The sequence below is a fragment of the Xenopus laevis genome, chromosome 2S (assembly GCF_017654675.1).
Source record: "Xenopus laevis strain J_2021 chromosome 2S, Xenopus_laevis_v10.1, whole genome shotgun sequence".
In the NCBI taxonomy this organism is placed as follows: Eukaryota; Metazoa; Chordata; class Amphibia; order Anura; family Pipidae; genus Xenopus; species Xenopus laevis.
In genome coordinates, this window is record NC_054374.1 from 34,745,285 (window position 1) to 34,767,093 (window position 21,809).

The 21,809-nt window shown below is 41.8% G+C and overlaps 1 long non-coding RNA gene across 1 annotated transcript in view; it reads right to left on the reverse strand.

Annotated features, from left to right (window-relative positions):
- Positions 1 to 21,809, reverse strand: part of LOC121400478 — a 63,252-nt gene that overhangs the window by 17,590 nt on the left and 23,853 nt on the right. The window contains exon 2 of the long non-coding RNA XR_005965762.1: positions 7,928 to 8,144. This is a non-coding gene — a long non-coding RNA (uncharacterized LOC121400478). The remainder of the gene's footprint in view (positions 1 to 7,927; positions 8,145 to 21,809) is intronic.

Here is a 21,809-nt window from a genome sequence, read left to right on the forward strand (position 1 = left end):
TTGCAATATACACTTGTCATGCACTAATTATTCAAACAACTGGTTAAAATTGTAAGATATTCTTATTATAGGTATAGTTTGTGCAGAGGACATTGATTTTCCATGAGATTGCAGAACTACTGATGACAGTTTATATGATAAATGCTTTTGTCTCTTGATGCCAAATCTGTTTTCAGACTCCACCAAAATATTCTTGACTTTCAAGTTTTGTTTTGAATGATGCATTAGTATTCAAAGTTGTCATGTTATGTAATTTTCCACAGTAGATACGAAAACTTCCAAATGGCCACATTTTTATTGCCTTTTTAGGAGGCCTCTGAATAAATTGGCCTGACAAGATGATCGCTGAAGTCACGATTAAGCAACATGATTAAGACAGTTTAACGTAAATATGAATATGACATTTGACATTTAGATTCCAGCGGATACATTATGAGGATACTGAAAATGTCATCTTGCCGGGTGCTTGCATTAAAACTATAATAAGGGTTGCTTTAATCTTACTCTTATCTTTCCACCTCTACACATGAAGGGTCAAACATGTTCTTGCAGGATTAAATGTAAAATATGAATATACAGTATTCCAACACTTTACACTTTTGAAGAGCCAAATAGACAAAAGATAATAGATTGACTTTTAATTATGAGGAGTCCTGAGCAAGAGGAAAGTGAGCCATGTGCTTAAACAACAACGGCATAAAGCAAACCACTCACTATTCCATGTTGTGCCAGAACATACTGTATGTCCTGGGTGCTGGACGAAGGAGACATAGGTCAAAAACAAATATTTCCTATTTCATACAACACCAGAAAAGGAGAAATGTGCTTTTAAAAGTTTCAAAAATTGTCTACAATGATGAAGGGGATTTTTAAACAAAGAAATATGCCCCCATTAATCACTGTCTGCTTTAGTAAAAATGCCATTAAAGGGATACTGTTATGGGAAAACATGTTTTTTTTCAAAACACATCAGTTAATAGTGCTGCTCCAGCAGACCTCTGCACTGAAATCCGTTTTTCAAAAGAGCAAATGGATTTTTTTATATTTAATTTTGAAATTTGACATGGGGCTAGACATATTGTCAGTTTCCCAGGTGCCCTCAGTCATGTGATTCTGATAAACTTCAGGCATACTTTACTTCTGTACTACAAAAGTGATATAACCCTCTTCCATTCCCCCCTGTCACGATCGCCGCCCGGAGCAGGACCAGGAGCTCCGGGCGGCGCAACTACCTCTTCCGACGCCGCTCCCAAAATGGCGGCGCCCATGGCCGCCACATGGGTAGCGGCGCCGGCGCAGAGACGCCTGCGCGCAAGTGCGCAGGCGCGAAGACGTCACAACGGCGCGACGGACGCAGGCACAGCGCGTCGGTCGCAGACGTGCTGACGCCGACGCAAGGGCGCCAAAAAACCCCTTTAAAAGGACGCCTGAGGCGTCAAGATGGCGCCCGAAAATAGGATCTTGTTCCTGAGTAGATTCCTGGGTTCCCTGTTGCTATTCCTGTTATCCCTGAGGATATTCTTGATTGATCGATCTCTTGTTGTTGACTACCTGCCTGGACTTTGGACTCTGTTTGTATTCTGCCTGCCTTTTGACCAGTTGCCCGAACTTGACTACCCCTTCTGCTTAATCCCTGGATACCACGTTCCTGATCCCTCCTGAGGGGCTTCCTCCTAGATCCAGACAACCTCCCCAGAGGGAACTCCCAGTTCCCTGACATTATTTTCGGGCCATGGATCCCACTGAGGAAGCTCAGCCTGATTTCGGCAGGGCCTTTCGGGGCCTGCATTCCCGCATGGAGGCGTATGAAGCCCGGCAGAATTACGTGGGACACACGCTGGAGGCGATCCTGGAAAAGCTCTCCTTGTTGACACCAGCGACCCCCCTGCCGGCACCTCCTCCGCAAGCGGCTGCTGCCAAGGCTACCCAGTCCTCCACTTCTGGTGCACATACTCCTGCTCCGCCTCTCTACGATGGCGATCCTCAAGCCTGTCGAGGATTCGTGAATCAGTGCCAGATTCGATTTGCCCTACACCCCACTGAATTTGGCTCTGAACGTGCCAAGGTGGGGTTCGTGATTACTCGTCTGGCAGGGAAAGCTCTCGAGTGGGCATCTCCACACTGGGAGAAGCAGTCCCCACTGATGGATGACGCAGAAGCATTTCTCAAAGAATTCCGGGTCGTCTTCGATGCTCCCGGCCGGGTGACATCCGCTGCTTCCCGTCTGTTCCAAATCCGCCAAGGGAGTCGCAGTGTAGCGGAGTATGCAATCGAATTCCGTACACTTGCTGCTGAGACTCGTTGGAACAACGACGCATACCATACTGCATTTTATAATGGTCTCTCCCTCCGCATCAAAGATGACCTGGTCTCCCGTGAATTACCCACGCAAGTTGAAGACCTCATCGCCTTGGCTGTCAAGGTGGACACTCTTCTGAGAGAGCATCAAACCCTGAGAGATCGTGTCAGGAGGTTTCAACCCATGTTGGCACCCCGCTTCAAAAGGCCTTTCCTGCAGGCTCCTGTCACCCCACCTGCTCAAGCATCCATTTCTCTCCAGGAGGAACCCATGCAAGTGGGAAGAACTCGCCTCACTGAACAAGAGAGACTCCGCAGACGGATGTCAGGCCTGTGTCTGTATTGTGGCGGACATTCCCACTTCGCCAATGCCTGTCCTGCAAAGGCTAAGAGTTTTGTACCCCGAGGTATGTCTATGGTAACTCATGTAGGGGGCACTACTCAAAAGTCTCGAGATAGGTCTCAGGGGAAGACCCAAGGAAACTCACACAGGTTTCTCCTTCCCTTCCAGATTCGTCTGACTGAAAAGACCATCTTCGGGAATGCTTTCATCGATTCCGGAGCCGGGGGTAACTTCATGGACGCTCTCTTTGCTAAGTACATGGGAATTCCCTTATTATCTTTGCCTTCTCCCATGAGGATCGTCGCCATAGATGATAAACCCCTGGAGTCTGTAATCACGATGACCACTGGCGAACTACTTGTGCAGGTTGGGACCCTGCATAAAGAGAGACTTTCATTTCTTATTATCCCTTGTCCCGCTGTTCCAGTTGTTTTGGGTCTCCCCTGGCTGCGCCTGCACAATCCCACCATAGACTGGTCCACAGGGCAGGTTTCTCGTTGGAGCCCATTCTGCCTACAGCATTGCCTTCCTGCTAAACCCCTCAAGAAGGTAACTATCTCCTCAACCGAGTTAAAGTCTCTTCCCTCCTGTTATAAAGAATTCTCCGATGTGTTCTGTAAGAAGTCTGCGGAATTCCTTCCTCCACATCGCTCCTACGACTGTCCTGTCGAACTCCTGCCAGGAGCCATGCCCCCCAGAGGCCGCACTTACCCTCTCTCTCCTGCTGAGACTACCGCAATGAAGGAATACATCCAAGAAAATCTCCAGCGGGGGTTTATCCGCCCTTCCACCTCTCCTGCAGGGGCTGGGTTCTTCTTCGTGGAGAAGAAGGACGGAGGCCTTCGGCCATGCATAGACTACCGGGGCCTGAATAAAATCACTGTAAAGAACAGGTACCCTCTGCCCTTGATCGTGGAGCTCTTCGACCAGCTGAAGGGGGCGAAGATATTCTCTAAGTTGGATCTCCGGGGGGCGTACAACCTCATTCGCATCCGTGAGGGTGATGAATGGAAGACGGCTTTCAACACTCGTGACGGGCACTATGAATATCTCGTTATGCCCTTCGGCCTCTGCAATGCCCCTGCCGTCTTCCAGGAGTTTGTTAACGATGTGTTCCGGGATCTCCTAGGAAGGTTCGTAGTCGTGTACCTGGACGACATCCTGATCTTTTCTAAAGACCTAGAAAGCCATCGCTCCCAGGTGAAGGAGGTACTCTCTCGTCTGAGGAAGAACTCTCTCTTCGCCAAGTTGGAGAAGTGCGTCTTCGAGGTGTCCAAGATCCCCTTCCTAGGATACATTATCTCTCCTGAGGGATTTGAGATGGATCCCGTGAAAATGTCTGCCATCCAGGAGTGGCCTCTCCCGCTGAGTACCAAGGCAATCCAGAGATTTATCGGATTTGCTAACTACTATCGGCAGTTCATCCGGGGGTTCTCTTCCCGCATTGCACCTATCCTGGCCCTCATCCGGAAAGGGGGTAAACCCAGCTTGTAGCCTCCATCGGCCATTGAAGCTTTTCAGTCCTTGAAAGAGGCCTTCACGTCCGCTTCTGTCCTCCGACACCCCAATCCCGAACTACCCTTCTGCATCGAAGTTGATGCTTCTGAAGTCGGAGCCGGAGCCATCCTGTCTCAGAGACACCCCACTGATGGGAAGTTGCATCCCTGTGCTTTTTTCTCCAAGAAGTTCTCGTCCGCGGAGCAGAACTACGATGTCGGGAACCGAGAACTCTTGGCTGTTAAACTTGCCCTTGAAGAGTGGCGTCACCTCCTGGAGGGTTCTCTGATTCCTGTTCAGATTTACACCGATCATAAGAATCTCGAGTTCATCCAGTCCCTCAAGAGGCTAAACCTCAGACAAGCAAGGTGGGCTCTCTTCTTCTCTCGATTTAATTTTATCTTGTCTAATCGCCCAGGCTCCAAGAATCAGAAGGCCGATGCCTTGTCTCGTAGCTTCACTCCGGTGGACCGCTCTCCTGAGAGACAAGAGCCAATCATCCCTCCAATCAAGATTATTGCCTCCCTGTATCCACAGTTTGCTGACCAAATCCTGGCTGGTCAGTCTTCTGCTCCTTCTGATACACCCATTGGAATGGCATTTGTTCCTCCTGAGCTGCGTCTGCCTATCCTGCAACAGACCCATTGCTCCAGGCAAGCCGGACACCCAGGCCCAGCTAAGACTCTTGAACTCTTACGACGCCTGGTTTGGTGGCCTGATATCCGCAAAGATGTGAAGGACTTTGTTGCTGCTTGTAATGTTTGTGCCACATCTAAGTCAAGCCACTCTCGCCCCAGTGGGTTACTACAGCCTTTGCCGGTTCCTTCCCGTCCCTGGACCCACCTGTCCATGGACTTCATTGTCGAACTTCCTCCCTCTTGTGGGAACACTGTGATCTGGGTTGTCATTGATCGATTCTCCAAAATGGCCCATTTCATCCCCCTGAAGAAGTTGCCCTCTGCGGTGGAGTTGTCCCAGCTATTTATCCAGTACATCTTCCGCCTGCATGGTTTCCCGGTGGAGATCGTCTCCGATAGAGGCACCCAGTTTACTGCCAAATTCTGGCGTTCACTATGCAAAGACTTGGGAATTGTTCTTCAGTTTTTTTCTGCATACCATCCGCAGACGAATGGGGCAGCTGAACGTGTCAACCAAGCCCTGGAACAGTTCCTGAGGAACCACGTATCCCTCTGCCAGGATGACTGGTCTGATCTCCTCCCATGGGCGGAATTCGCTCATAATAATGCTTGTCATTCCTCTACAGGAAGGTCTCCGTTCATGTCGGTGTATGGTCAGCATCCTCAAGCTTTTCCCCAAGACTTTGTGTTATCTGACGTCCCGGCTGCTGACGATTCCGCAGCCCATATGTCTGCTATTTGGGCTGCTACCAAGTTGAACCTAGAGAAGAGCACTCTTGTTCATAAGACTTTCGCGGATCGTCGTCGAAGATCCTCTCCTCCCTACAAGGTGGGTGATAATGTCTGGCTCTCTTCCAGGAATATCCGGTTGAAGATACCATCTCCCAAGTTGGGTCCAAAATTCGTGGGTCCATTTCCCATCTTGGAGATAATCAATCCTGTGGCTGTCAGACTCCAGCTTCCACCAGAGATGAGAATCCCCAACGTGTTCCACGTGTCTCTGGTGAAACCCGCCATCACCAACCGGTTCTCTGGCGGTCAGTCTCCTCCTCCTGCCATCTCTGTGGAGGGTCAACTCGAGTACGAGGTGGAGAAAATCCTAGACTCCAGGATCTCCAGAGGGTCCCTTCAGTACCTCATTCAGTGGAGGGGCTTTGGCCCTGAAGAATGCTCCTGGGAAGGACACCGTGATGTTCACGCTCCTCGTCTGGTGAGGGATTTTCACGCCAAGTTTCCCCAGAAGCCTTGTCCCGGTGGTCCTGAGGCCCCCCGTGAGGGGGGGGGGTACTGTCACGATCGCCGCCCGGAGCAGGACCAGGAGCTCCGGGCGGCGCAACTACCTCTTCCGACGCCGCTCCCAAAATGGCGGCGCCCATGGCCGTCACGTGGGTAGCGGCGCCGGCGCAGAGACGCCTGTGCGCAAGTGCGCAGGCGCGAAGACGTCACAACGGCGCGACGGACGCAGGCGCAGCGCGTCGGTCGCAGACGTGCTGACGCTGACGCAAGGGCGCCAAAAAACCCCTTTAAAAGGACGCCTGAGGCGCCAAGATGGAGCCCGAAAATAGGATCTTGTTCCTGAGTAGATTCCTGGGTTCCATGTTGCTATTCCTGTTATCCCTGAGGATATTCTTGATTGATCTCTTGTTGTTGACTACCTGCCTGGACTTTGGACTCTGTTTGTATTCTGCCTGCCTTTTGACCAGTTGCCCGAACTTGACTACCCCTTCTGCTTAATCCCTGGATACCACGTTCCTGATCCCTCCTGAGGGGCTTCCTCCTAGATCCAGACAACCTCCCCAGAGGGAACTCCCAGTTCCCTGACACCCCCAGCAGCCCATCAGCAGAACCAGATAACAGCTCCCTGGTAGATCTAAGAACAGCACTCAGTGGTAAAACCCATGTCCCACTGAGACCCTGTTCAGTTACATTGAGTAGGAGAAACAGCAACCTGCCAGAAAGCAGTTCCATCCTAAAGTGCTGGCTATTTCTGAAAGCACATGAACAGGCAAAATGACCTAAGATGACTGCCTACACAACAATATTACAACTAAAAACAAATACACTTGTTGGATTAAGAATTACATTTTATATGCTAGAGTGAATTGTTTGCAGTGTAAACTGTGTAATTTAGGAATAAAAACTACACCATAAAAATCATGAGAAAAAATGAGAATTTTGTGCAAATATAGGACATAATGTACCCGGCACAACTCTGGTAACCAATAGCTTTCAATCAAATATTTATGTGCATATGGTTTCCATAGATTTATTTGCTTAATAGACATATAGGATAGATTATCAGGAAACCCGTTATCCACAAAGCTCTGAATTACAGGACTCCATTTTAATAAAATAATTAAAAATTTTGAAAACAATTTCCTTTTTTCTTTGTAGTAAAAACATAACCTTGTACAGGTATGGGATCCATTATCTGGAAATCCATTATCCAAAAATTGCCGAATTATAGAAAGGGGGTCTCCCATACTACTCTGACTCCATTATAATCAAATAATCAAAATTTTTAAAAATGTAATAATAAAAAGTAGCTTGTACTTGCAACAAACTTAAGTTATAAATAATTATTGGAAGCAAAATCAGCTTATTGGGTTTATTTAATGTTTACATGGTTTTCTAGTAGACTTTAGGTATGGAGATCCAAATTACGGATACGTTATTCGGAAAACCCCAGGTCCTGAGCATTCTGGATAACAGGTCCCATACCTGTACTCGATTCAAGCTGAGATAAATGTAATCCTTACTACAAACAATCTAATTTTTTAGTAGAATTTAGGTTGGTGATCCAAATTTCAGAAAGGTATGCCAAAGTACGTAAGAGTTGGTGGGTGTATATTCTGATATATTTAGGTTATTAGAACACTTACTGCTTTTTAATATAGCCCCTAAACTGGCTGGGTGGGCTCTAGCGAGATATAATGACAGAGGCAAAACAAACCTAATATGACATTTAATGGTGAGAATATATTCAGTAATACAGTCGTGCTTCTTTGCAAGCGCTGGCACAAAATGCAATTAAAATAAAAAGCTGACATCTTATGTGACAGAACCTGAGTAGGCAGGCTGTATTCATCACCTCCTGTTCTCATGCTTTCCTTTTTCAAATTAGCAAGAGTTATCTTGAACGCCCACTCACCTGGCTTGGCATCAGCAGTACGTACAAAAATACAGGCTTTGAAAATAATCCACAGGAATCTTTCTTTAACCTACACAGTCCTCTGGGCTCTTTTCTTAATAGTGGAAGCGTGGATAACGCCACTTTATTAACTGTCTTTCGCTGACACCGATTTCTTCTCTGTTTTCTTTAATTTGCTGAAAAAGCTAATCTTCATGTTCAGTGGTAACAATAATGCCTGGAATTATAAGAGAAATTCATTTTTACAGATCAAATTGCTGCTTTGGGAAATATAAGTATCAAAAATATCTTTAGTTAGTGAACAATAGATCCCAGCGGATGAGCATTATTCTATAGACTGGGGGGTCCCCAACCTTTTTTACCCATGAGCTACATTCAGATGTAAAAAGTGTTGGAGAGCAACACATGCATGAAAAATGCTTGGGAATGCAAAATAAGTGCTGTGATTGGCTATTTGGTGGTCCCTATGTGGACTGGCAGCCTAAAGGAAGCACTGTTTGGCAGTACACGTGGTTCTTATACAACCAAAACTTGCCTCCAAGCCTGGAGTTAAAAAAAAGCATGTGCTTTGAGGCCACTAAGAGCAACATCCAAGGGGTTGGTGAGCAACATGTTGTGCACATGTCATTGGTTGGGGATCACTGCTTTAGACAATTCCTGTAATAACTTAACCTGGTGGTCTAGTAGTGCGGCGGGGACGCCCGCCACGCCGCTCCTATTCTTGTTCTTCTTGAGTTCCTGGGTGATATTTCTTCTGTTCCTGATATCTGATACCTGTTTTTGACCCTTGCCTGACTAAGCTGACTTCTGTGATCCCGACCCCTGCCTGGTAAACCGACTATTCTCATCTCTGTATTCAGACCCGTGCCTGTCCTGACCATTCTTGATTGATCTCCCGGCTATGACCCCTGCTTGTTTGATCAAGCTTGTTTTCTGCCTGCACCGACCCGGCCTGATTTTGACTACGCTTTCTGTCTGTGACCTTCTGCCCACAAGACTTTTGCATACAATCGTGCCCCTCTGCTCGTCCAGACCCCTTAGCTTGGCTAAGACCTGGTGGCATCCGATTAGCCGAGGGCTCCTCCCAAGGTGAAAGGCGGCTGTTAAATGAGGAAGCAAGAGCCGAGACCAGGCAGCCTAGCATTGGCTCTGGATTTTGGGTGCTGATCATTACAATTCCTCTGGAATCATGCATTAAGAAACTTCCCTTTCAGATTTTTAAAGTGATGTCTTGAGAAATAAACAGTGTTCTATTTTCTCTGTCTAAAGCAAAGAAGTTATATTTTCCATGACAGAGTAACCCTTGAGGTGGAGGTTATTTCACAAAATATAAACCCCACACTGGTAACAATTGGCAACCCCTTATTTTATGGATAAAAGTGAAGACCTGTAAGTCACAAAGCGCAAAAAGGTTATGGTTTTACTATAAAGTAAATAATAACAGGAGCCTTACACTGTATGGCCATATTTTCAATTATAGTTATGCTTAGTACAGGGAAACACTAGACAAGTATGGATTTACCGTATATACTCGAGTATAAGCCGACCCGAGTATAAGCCGAGGTACCTAATTTTACCTACGAAAACTGGGAAAACTTATTGACTCGAGTATAAGCCTAGACACAACTACAGCCCTGTCTCTCAGCAGAGCACATTCCGCCAAAGCGACCCCCCCAGCGATCAACCGGACTTCTTTGCAAAGTTGATGGTGACAGAGAATTGCCAAATGGATTACTTTGTGCATTGTCCCACTGTCCCACTACCATGTGCAGAGGGTGCTGTGTGATATTGCCATCACTGTTAATCTTTCGTATAACCAACAGAGGGCGCTGTGTGATATTGCCATCACTGTTAATCCTTCATATAACCAACAGAGGGCGCTGTGTGATATTGCAGTCACTGTTATTCTTTCATATAACCAACAGAGGGCGCTGTGTGATATTGCAGTCACTGTTATTCTTTCATATAACCAACAGAGGGTGCTGTGTGATATTGCAGTCACTGTTATTCTTTCATATAACCAACAGAGGGCGCTGTGTGATATTGCAGTCTCTGTTAATCTTTCATATAACCAAGAGATGGCACACTGTTATTCTTTCATATAACCAACAGAGGGCGCTGTGGGATATTGCAGTCTCTCCCTAAGCGAACTGTTGGTATAGGAATGATTAAAAGTGACTGCAATCTCAGCTACTGCCGTGGTAGACTTTTTCAGCATATTTTGGATGCTGAAAAACTTGGCTTATACTCGAGTTTATAGTATATAGCTCTTTGTAGCTGCTAAACGAAAACCCAGGGAGTTAATCCTGGCACAAGGGAGACATTTTTTTTACAGCTCAGTTCATATGACTGCATTACAGTAGGTCATCTCATGATCCTTGCCAATCAGATTAAGAAAATTTGGAAATACAGGTACCAGAAATATGGAAAATAAATATGTTCAGCTTTTGTAACACCCTATCGTTGTTCCAACAGTATCTGGTCATTTATTTTGCTATCCCTATTGTGTGTATTGTGTGTGTGTGTAAAGTGCTATGTGTCAGGACATCTAAATATTAAATTCAATTGATAGGTGAGTAATATGCCAGTTAGTAGCATCATCGAGTAGGTGACGTACATAGCAAATTCAAGCCCGCTACTAACAGTAGCAGCTACATGCAATGTTTCACCATGTCAAAGAAGTATCCTGGTGGTCTACTCAATACATCACTCCTTGTAGAACCCTTAGCTGAAACCCAAGCCAATCACAGAACCCAATAAAGCAAATTCAAACCAAAGAGAACAGATACTAGAAGTGGTACAATTCATGAACTTTATATAAATAACACAGCGCAGCCCCCCCAGAAAAAAAATTGGGGAGTATGAGAATACTACAAGATTTTTGTCCCCAGTGACTACATTAAATTACCATTTCTTTGATAACAGTCCTAATGCACACTTTACTGTACAGCAAGTCAAAAAATCCATGCAAAAAGGAAGGTAAGCACCAGGCATTCAGTAAAAGGGGTTTGCTCTGAGAAGATGTCTCAATTCTCATACTTCTCATATACAATATTTGTCTTGTACAATTATCCACCAGTGTAAATGACTTCCATGTTGCTCTATAGTACAGATCTGTTGCTTGATAGTTTAAAGAGATAAAAAATTAATTAGGATGATAGCTTTCAGCAAAAAAAGATACAGTGATCATTTTGGGCACCGAGATATTGTAAATATTTTAACATTTTTATGAGCACAAAGGAGAGTAGTAGGTGTATTAGAAAATATCTGTGGAACAGGTATGGGACCTGTTATCCAGAATGCTTGAGACCTGGGGTTCTCTTGATGGATCTTTCTGTAAATTGTAAAAAGTCTACCAAAAATTTATCTGAACATTAATTAAACCCAATAGGATTGTTTTGCCTCCAATGTAGAGTAAATATATTTTAGTTGTGATCCCTTACAATGTACTGATTTATTATTACAGAGAAAAATGAAATAATTTTAAAAAATTTGGATTATTTGGATTATTTGGAAAATGTCTGCGTTTCGCTGGCGGGAATAAATTTGTGAATTTGCTGCGAAAATTCAATGTATGACATTGACTTTAATGCACGTTGGAATTTTTACGGGCATCGGAATTGTTGCTGGCATCGGCATTGTCTCCATCGTCGATTTTGACGCCCTTGAATTGTGTTCGCATGTTTCGAAAATTTTTCACAGTTTCGCAAATTTCATGGGAAATTAGTGAATTTTTTGGCGAAGCTAAACAGGACAAATTCGCCAATCACTAGTAAGATCTGAAGCAACAAAATAAGGCATTTATACTTGGAATATACAGTATTTGGTGTAGTAAACTGGTGAGTTGTGTTAAATAAAAAGTTTGATTTGGACTATTTCTAACAACCAAAGGAAATCACTATTTTAGCAAAAAATAAAATAAAAATTTTTTTTTTAAATTTATACAAACTCCAAAAACAACCATAAATTATCAGGAGAAGTAACGTTAGAGAGAAGTAGAATTGTACACTAAATGACCTTGTTTACAATCGCAATACAATGTTTGTATGTGTGCTGATATATAAATTCTTTATGATACATAGAATTGTGTCCTTCAGAAAAAAAACAATCACATGAATCTTCACCATCATTTCTCTCCCAGCGGAATTCTGAAGTGTCAAGTACAGCGCTGCTGCAGTGACATGCACATCATCTGAAGGAGATCATCTCTATATACATTTATTCAGTCCACAGGAATTACAACAGAGCTGCAAGATTATTTTTAGAAAGGGGCCTGTACACGAAGCAGTTCATTGGAAATAAAAGGCAGGTCCTCAGAATGAGTGAACAATGTATAGCAATAAAACAGACATTAATCTGCCTTTTCCTATCCTAATACTAAGTTTGTTATGCAGACTGTCCTGATGCTGTAGGTTTTAAATACGTATATTACTAATACAGGTATGGGACCTGTTATCCAGAATGCTTGGGACCTGGGGCGTTCTGGATAACAGATCTTTCCAAAATTTGGATCTTCACATCTTAAGTCTACTTAAATAAACCCAAAAGGCTGGTTTTGCTTCCAATAAGGATTAATTCGATCTTCGTTTGGATCAAGTACAAGGTACTGTTTTATTTTTATAGAAAAAAAAGGAAATTATATTTAAAATTTTGGATAATCTGGGTAAAATGGAGTCTACGGGAGACTGCCTTTCCATAATTCTGAGATAATGGGTTTCCAGATAACAAATCACTTACTTGTATATATAATATATATTAATATAAATTTTACTATAGATCAATTGAAAATATATGTTTGCCAGTGAAATGCTTTAGTAATTGTACAGAGTGATGTAGAGAAATGTAGCAGAGTTTTTCATGAAGTTATTTTCTGAAGGGAATCAGTTTGCCCTATGCCAAAGCCTACAGTTCGGATGGTTGCATCTTCATAGGCAATGTCAATCCAAGAAACATTTTTTTGCCTAATAAAAGAAAACATAATTTCGAAACAACTTTGCAATATACATTTGTGACACATTTGTCTATGGTTTGGTTCAGACTGTTGAAACAATGTAAGACAAGGCAGCTGGGGAACTAAGACTTTTGCAACATTGTTTAAAAAGTAACAGCCAGGAGTTAAGCAAATGCTGCTTTCAATAGCAATTGTTTTTACAAATAACTTTAAAGACAAGTTTGAATAAATGTGTATTGGAAAGTTGCTTAAAATTATATTTTCTGTTATTGGGCAAAGTTTTTATTTGGGAGTTGACTTGCCCTTTAACTTGAAAAGAACAAAGAATCTAAGCTTAAAAGTGCCTTTCCAGCTAGTGCAAAAGCCTCTAATTACAAAAAATAAAGTAATACAGAACTCTACTCTATTCAAATTTACTATACATATATGTGTTCTCTGGGAGTGTTTAGTATAAATATCAGCATGAACGACTTCTGCACATTAAATGATGATATAATCAAACATACTCACTCAAAGTAACGTGGTCTGGGTGCAAGAAGCCCTGGAGCCAAAAATTCTGCCACATCTTAGCAATGAGATAATTAGGTGCTACCAATACACACTCAAAGTTATTCCTGTGAGATGAAACTCAGCACCAATCAGTTCTAAATAATGTACGACCTACTAATTCATGTGTGCGGCACCTATGCCTCCGTTGTTTGGGCACCTGGCATTAATAGGAAGTAGGGCAGACGTATAGGAAGTAGGGGTGAAACAAATCCATATCAGGAAAATTTGGAATACAAACTAAACCCCTCTTTACCTGCCCAATTAAAAATAAAAATTTGAACACATAAATTTCACCTATTACAGACCTCTCCATATGCAAGCATACTGTATGTACCCACCCCTGTTCTGTTAAATACATATAACCACCATGCAGTTAACTGTCAGCAGCAGGGAATACAATCTGCAAGTCCAAGTACTTTGTTTTACTGTACATTATTAATAAACCTGATAACCGCACTGATTGTATAACGCATTTACTCTGCAAGAAGAGACATAACTCTTGATTTTATTGTAAATTGTGGATTGGATGCATTTTTTATCCCGGGGATGATCTGACGGATATTTGTGAGCGTTCCACTCCACGGACGATATCCACACAAGGGCAAGTATAGGAAACCTTTTGCTGGCATACTGAACTGGGGTTCTGCATATATAGCCCTTAGGCTACTACATTGGATCCAGCGTTTGCTACAGCTAACTCCTTACTTACCCTGCACTTAACCTCGGCTCAAGGGGCTTCCGCTGAGGGACTTGCAAGGGGAGCCAGCCCCTACCCTGTTTGGGATATACTTCTTATACAGAAAAGAAGGGACATTTTGGCACGTATGCCCTTAATGTGGTCTGAAACTAACTCACATTAATGCAGAAAAGTAATGCTTTATCTTTGCCGGGAGTTTACATCTAATACGTTATACTAAACCATCTATACTGCTCCAATCACATTTTTTTACCTACGCAAGGTTTTTCAACCTGCATGGAAAATAGTGATCACTAACTAACATCAGGGCATTCCCCGATTTTTGTTTCCAGCAGCGCTGTTGGTTTTTAAATATGTTTTAATTTGTTTCACTAGCATGGTTATTAATAAATATTGCTTTTTACTGTAATATATTGTGTCTAATTCTCTACAGTGCAACTGGATAGGGGGATAAGTCCTCTTTTGTATATAGGATAATTATTAATAGTCAATGTAATCAAGACATTGCTCTATAAAGTGAAATTAATTGATTAATTGATTAATTGATTAACCTAAATGTGCCCATTGTGAGTATACATCAGTGAGTTTAGTGACCTATTGATGGCCAGGCAGTTTGGATGAGATTTGGCCTGATTCCTATCCTGGATATTCTAGAAACTATAGCAAGATGACTGAAATGGTTCAAATTGGGGCTTGATCCTAAAAACCAATGGATTCTGCATTCTTTTTCCAGTCTTTTTTTTTTTTTCACTTGGCACATTGCACCATTTTCTCATTTACCTTGTACTTGATCCCAGCAGAGATATAATTAATCTTTATTGGAGGCAAAATAATCCCATTTAGTTTATTTTATGTTTAAGTGATTTTTAGAAGACTTAAAGGAACAGTAACACCAAAAAATGTAAGTGTTTTAAAGTAATGAAAATATCATGCAGTGTTGCCCTGCATTGGTAAAACTGACCTGTTTGCTTCAGAAACACTACTATAGTTCATATAAACAAGTGGCTGTGGAGCAATGGCGGAATTTGAAAAACGGCTATATGGCACAGGTTAACTAATGGATAACAGATAACACCATTAAACAGACAGAGCTGATCTGCTATCTGCAGTGTAACTTGAGCCTTTTCTCCTTTGAATGGCCGCCCCCATTGCTACACAGCAGCTTATTTATATAAACAATAGTAGTGTTTCTTAAGCAAACACAGCAGTTTTACTAGTGCAGAGCAACACTGCATTATATTTTCATTACTTTAAAACATTTTTATTTTTTGATGTTACTGTTCCTTTAAGGTATAAGGATCCAAATTATGCAAAGATCCCTTATCTATAAAACCCCAGGGGGCAAATTTACTAAAGGGCGAAGTGACTTATGCTGGCAAAAATTAATTGACGTAATTTCGGGACTTCGCCGTTTTACTTACAGGCGCTGGCGTAAATTCGCTAGCGAAGGAGATAGACTGTAGCGTTACTTCGCACTCTAAAGCCAAGTGAATTTTCACTCTGGCGAATAGACGTAACTACGCAAATTCACTAAGATGAAGATATAACTGAACGTTACCTCTTGCGCCAGATTTGCCTTCGCAACCTCAGACCAGGCAAAGTGCAGTAGAGTAGATAGGAGTTCCTTAAAAAAGTCTAAGTCCCAAAAAACGCTGGCGACTTTTCAGTTTTTCAGGGTGATAGGCTGCAAAAGATAATAATTTTTTTTAGCGTACCCAGCTTCCTCCCTTCATTTCGTTACATATGGCACATAAACTATACACTGGGCTCATGTGTAGGGTATTATAACAACTTAATTTTATTTTATTAGGGTTCCCTGGACTTGTGTAGTGTAATGTATTTGCTGCAACATTGAAATTAAACTTCCCGCCGTATGCAAATTAGCCAACGCTAGCGCAACTTCTCTCTGCTTGCTGAATTAATGCTAGCGAATTCCGTTCCGTGCCCTGTACACAGCTTCACATTTTAGTGAATTAGCGTTGTCCTGGCGAATTTTCGCCTGGCAAAGTGTGGCAAAGTGAGCAAAGCTGTCGTTGGCGAATTTCCATAGATTATGAATTTGCCCCCAGGTCTTAACCATTCTGGATAACAGGTCCCATACCTGTAAATTTTTTTGATCTTGTCAGGGAGGTTAGGATTAAGTACTGCCAGTAATATGGATCCTAGGCACTGATCTAAAACATAGATCTTGGGCAGTCAGTTTGATAAAAGTATTCCTATTTACTTGTTGCACTAAGTCAATGTTTTATTTGGCATAACAGTCATTGCCTGTATTTGGAATGGGGGACTATCAGAATATGACATATTTTACATGGATTTAATGGTATAAGTGCTATTGGTAAGTTATATGGAGTTATAGGAAGGGGGAGTGACTATGTTTCTAATATATTTTTGTTCTATGTGTCCTGACTATATTAATATCAATGAATATTGCTTATAAATGAATTTGAACTGGTGATGGTACAAAATTAGGCAGTCTTTTTTGGGTTTTTGCTATAGTCTATAAATGCATATACAGAACACCTTTAAATGAATGATTAAATTATCTGCCGCAGTGCTTATTTTTTTGTATTGTTTTGTTAACTTATTTAAATAGACAGTAGAATTTCATCAACTTTCTCAGGTTTACCAATAGGTAAGATCTCCAGACATGTATCTATGCCAGCTAGTTGATTTTTGTGTTCTGATGGTTAGTCTTGCAAGAAAGCAACCGGAAAACTGTGCAGGATCATGCCCTTAATGGAGATTTATTAGATAAGCAACTACAAACAACTATACGTATTTCCCCAGAGAGAAGAATAATCCAAGATTTTTTCCCCTGTAATATGGAGCCAATGCTTCTGGCACAATAACTCATTCTGTGATCTGAAAAGGCAGCTCCTACTGCTTTTACCCATGTTAATTTCTTGTCTCTAACTCAGCTACATGTTCTAATCAGAGTTCCTAGAAAAACAACAGCTGGTACGCACAGTATAATATGTGAGCAAATGGTCTACCGCATTTATTTGATTAGTATCAAGACCAAAAGTTTCAGCTCCCCAGTAACCACATTTCGGTAATTGAATAAGATACTGAATAATTTAAGAGAAGACACAAAGTACTTCAACCCTCTTGGTACAGAACATTACAGCTTATATAGCAAAACTGTAGCTATAGAACATTTCGGACTTAGCAGAAAGATCGGAATGCCTTGGTGTGATAGATTTTTACCAGGATAAAGGACTAGTCCCAGTGACATTTCCAGACTAAACTCATCACAAAATGTAATGTCAGCCTTCTAGAGGCTGGTATGGTATTGTCCGGTAGCAGATCTCTGCCAGAATGTCAGGATTTTAAAAAAATTACAAGTTTTGTACATTTTTGTAATCTCCTAATAACACATACTACTTTTTCCTGTATTAAGACGGGCCTTTATATATTTACTAGGTACCTGCTGATTAATTTGTTCTGGATCTCTTAACAGAGGAAGCTACCATGGAAACAGTGGAGTAACTGTAGAGGAAGAAGACCCCACAGTCACAGGGAGGCCTGGGGAACAGGGGGGCATGGACTAGTGGGGCCCGGACTGTGGGGTCTGCTTACTCTATAGATAATAAAAAATCCCTCCTCCCCAGCCACTCTCTTACCTGCAGAGAGGAAGGGGGATGCAAGCCAGGCAAGAGTGGGCGGGGAGTGGGTGGGGTGGAGGCAGGGCATGGGCAGGGCAGAGGTGGGATGGGAAGTGGGTGGAAGGATGGGGATCAGAGTGCACTGGGCCACTCTGAAGATTTTTTTGCATGGGGGCCCCACTCTAGCTATGCCACTGCATAGAAAACTTCCCACTGCAAAATTTTACATACATAATGTAACTGTAAAATACACAAAAAGCCATGAAAATTCTGTAGATTATCCTTATAAATGGTGCCTAATGGTGCCAAAAAACTTTGACTCACTGAGGATATGAGGATCTTAGACATCACCTACGAGTTCCTCAACCTGTAGAAAAGCACTTGTCTTTCAACCATGTGCTTTTATATACTTCTCACTGACAAAAGGAGGTGCCTTATCCACTATATAAACTTTGTGCTCTGCCTTTTCTCATACCAGCACTGCCAGAAACTCTCAGATAGCCTCTAAATTGTACTTGATTAACTGGGGCCCTGTGCCCTACAGATAAGGGCAGCTGCATACAAGGACTACACACAAAGTGCCATTTATTCTCTTTATTACCTGCCAGTAAGCAGAGCTATAAACATAACATAAAAATAAGAATCTATTCTCCTACCAAATCACCAAAAAAACCCCAAAGATTTTGACAGATCTCTATTGATCAAAACTAATATTATTGGCAACATACTGCTCTACTAAGCAAGACTGATTGCATGTATACTTTTGCTTTTTTTGACATTCAATCTGGTGATGAGTGACACTACCTTTTTTTGTCTCACATTTAGCAAAACTGGGGAAAAGTTTGCAAAATGGCAAAATTTCATCAAATACATTGGAATTAATGAACATTCATACCACTTTTTTATGTAAAAAAAACCTCAAAACACTGGAGCCGATAGGCAGTTTTTCTTGCACCAAAAGGATAGGAGTCGATGGGTGTTTATTCAACACTTTTTTCACCCTGCAAAATGCATTGGAGTCAAGGGGTGTTTTTGTATTGACGTTCATGATGTTAATTCTAGAGCAGATTTGTGAAAATTTTTGAAAAAGCAACAAAAAAATGTTGCTTAACTATAATCAGATTCTTTGGTTCATTTTAATAAATAATAAATAATAAAGTAAGTATAAAACACAGACACACACACACATTGGGGGGCAGATTTACTTAGGGTCGAATATCGAGGGTTAATTAACCCTCGATATTCGACAGTCGAAGTTAAATCCTTCGACTTCAAATATCGAAGTCAAAGGATTTAGCGCTATTCGTTCGATTGAACGATTCAAAGGATTTTAATTCATCGATCAAACGATTTTCCTTCAATCCCCTATGGGGACCTTCCCCATAGGCTAACATTAATGCTCGGTAGGTTTTAGGTGGCGAAGTAGGTGGTGGAATTTATTTATTTATTTTTTTTTTTTTAAAGTTTTTATTTTTGCATTTTAGGTTAACACAAAACAACAACTTAAAGAGAAGAAAGCAGGAAAAGAAAGAAAAGAGAAGAAGTGGAGCAGGGAGGGGAGAAGGATGTTCATACAATTATACATCACATGTCAAAGTTGGTTATGTTAAATGACAATTGTATTATTGTTCTCGTCATGAGGAATTTATTTTTTAAAGAGACTTTTAACTTCGACTATCGAATGGTCGAATAGTCAAACGATTTTCAGTTAGTCGTAGTCGAAGGTCGAAGTAGCCAATTCGATAGTTGAAGTAGCCAAAAAAAAATACTTCGAAATTCAAAGTATTTTTTATTCTATTCCTTCACTCGAGCTAAGTAAATGTGCCCCATAGTGTTAAGAAAGGTTTATATGATTTGTAGTCAGTCGTGTTACTGTTATAATATTTTATTACTTTACTCTCCTGACCCTTAGGTTTTCAAGAGTATGACATTCTAGGCTATAGAACCAGTTCACGGATTGACAAACTACAATAAAAGCACAAACAAATGTATCTTATCAGTTGATCAACTGTATGTAAATAATATTTCTGTAGCTGAGCAAAATCATGGAGACAAAGAATCAGAGTAGTATCCTACCCAGAAAGCCAATAAAATGATCGAATACACATTGCTTTCCTTTACTGCAGTACAAAATCCAGCTATAACGGTCAAATGCCGAAATGGGCTCATACATCATCCCAGACACAATGACGCTTTTCTTTGGCCAAATACAGTGGATATTTATATACTTGCGAAAGGTTTCGACGTTGCTTCTATCTATATCATATAGTTAATGCCTTTGTGTTCTGCTAGAAATCCATAAATAAAACTGCATATCCAGAAAAGTGACCCAGATTCAGATCCTAGCAGACAAATATTGTATCACAAAGCCCAGGAGATTCCGTTTTAACAGCAGTGATTTCCTAAAGTGATAAAAAAGTTAATGCTCAGCAAGGGTGTTACTATTAGCCTAGCAATGAATTCTTTTGTCCCTCTTAAACGGGTGGTTCACCTTTCAGGTAACTTTTATTATGTTATAGAACGGCCAATTCTAAACAACTTTCCAATGTTTTTATTTATTTTTTTATAGTTTTATAGTTATTTGCAATTTCAGCAATCTGGTTCCTAGGGTCCCAAATACCCTAGCAATCACATATTGATTTGAGTAAGAAGCTGGAATATTAATAGAAGAGGATTAGTGATGGGCGAATTTATTCGCCAGGCGTGAATTTGCGGCGAATTTGCGCGATTCGCCGCCAGCGAATAAATTCGCGAAACGCCTGCGAATAAATTAGCGAAACGCCCGCGAATAAATTCGCAAAACGCCCGAGAATAAATTTGCGAAACGCCAGTGAAAATTCACTGCAAAAATTCCCCGGAGTCAAAAACGGGCCCCAGCGTCAAAAACGAGATGCTGGCGCCGTTTCGCAAATTTTTCGCCGTTTCGCAAATTTTTCGGTGAAGCGAAACGGCGCAAATTCGCCCATCACTAAAGAGGATCTGAATAGAAAGAGGAGGAATAAAGAGTAGCAATAGCAAAAAATGTGTAGCTTTACAGAGGATTTGTCTTTTTTAGATTTAAAAGATGGAAAGAGTCAGTAGAAGGCAAATAATCCAAAAACTATAACAAATAAATAATGAAGACCAATTGAAAAGTTGCTTAGAATTGTCCATTCTATACACACTAAGGGGCACATTTACTAAGGGTCGATATTCGACCCTCAAAGTAAAATTCTTCGAAGGATTTACAGCAAATACGTCGATCGATTGAAAAAACGTTAGATGGAACGAGTAAATCCTTCGAATCGAACGATTCAAAGGATTTTAATCCATCAATCGAAGGATTTTCCTTCGATCAAAGCAGATCAGCAGAAAAATCATTGACTCTTCCCAATGATTGGCTAATGTCACCTATGACTTGATCAGCAATTAATCAACTATACATTGCAAAGGCAACATTGACAAACATCTTTATTCATTTCCTTCTCACTAGTTAAAGAAACAGTAACACCAAAAGCTGAAAGTGGAAGAAAGTAACTAGAATATAATGTAGTATTGACCTGTACTGGTAAAAAGTTGTGTATTTTCTTCAGTAGGACTACTATACTTTATATAAACAAAACTGCTGTGTAGCCTTCGGGACAGACAATCAAGCTGGAAAAAAGGTGCAGGTTACATAGCAGATAACAGATAGCAGATAAAACCCCATTGTATTGTACAGTGCTTATGTAACCTGTGTCTTTTCTCATTTTTTCCAGCATGAATGGCTGCCCTATGGCAGGGCCGGAACTAGGGGTAGGCAGAGTAGGCACGTGCCTAGGGCGCAAAGCTGAGGGGGCGCCAGGCACATACCTGCTCTGTCGCCTACCCCGTGTCCGGTCCTGTGTCTCCCTAACTGGCGTTGGTCATTTCTGTTTTCTGCGTAGATTCGAGCATGCGCGCCGGCGCGTATTTTTGCGCATGCGCGCCAGCGCGCACTTAGCCCGGCCAGGTTGCCTAGGGCTCTGCCCCATGGCCAAATAACAGCTGGTTGATATAAACTATAGTAGTCTTTATGACACAAGCACACAGCTTGTACCAGTGCAGGGTAACAGTATA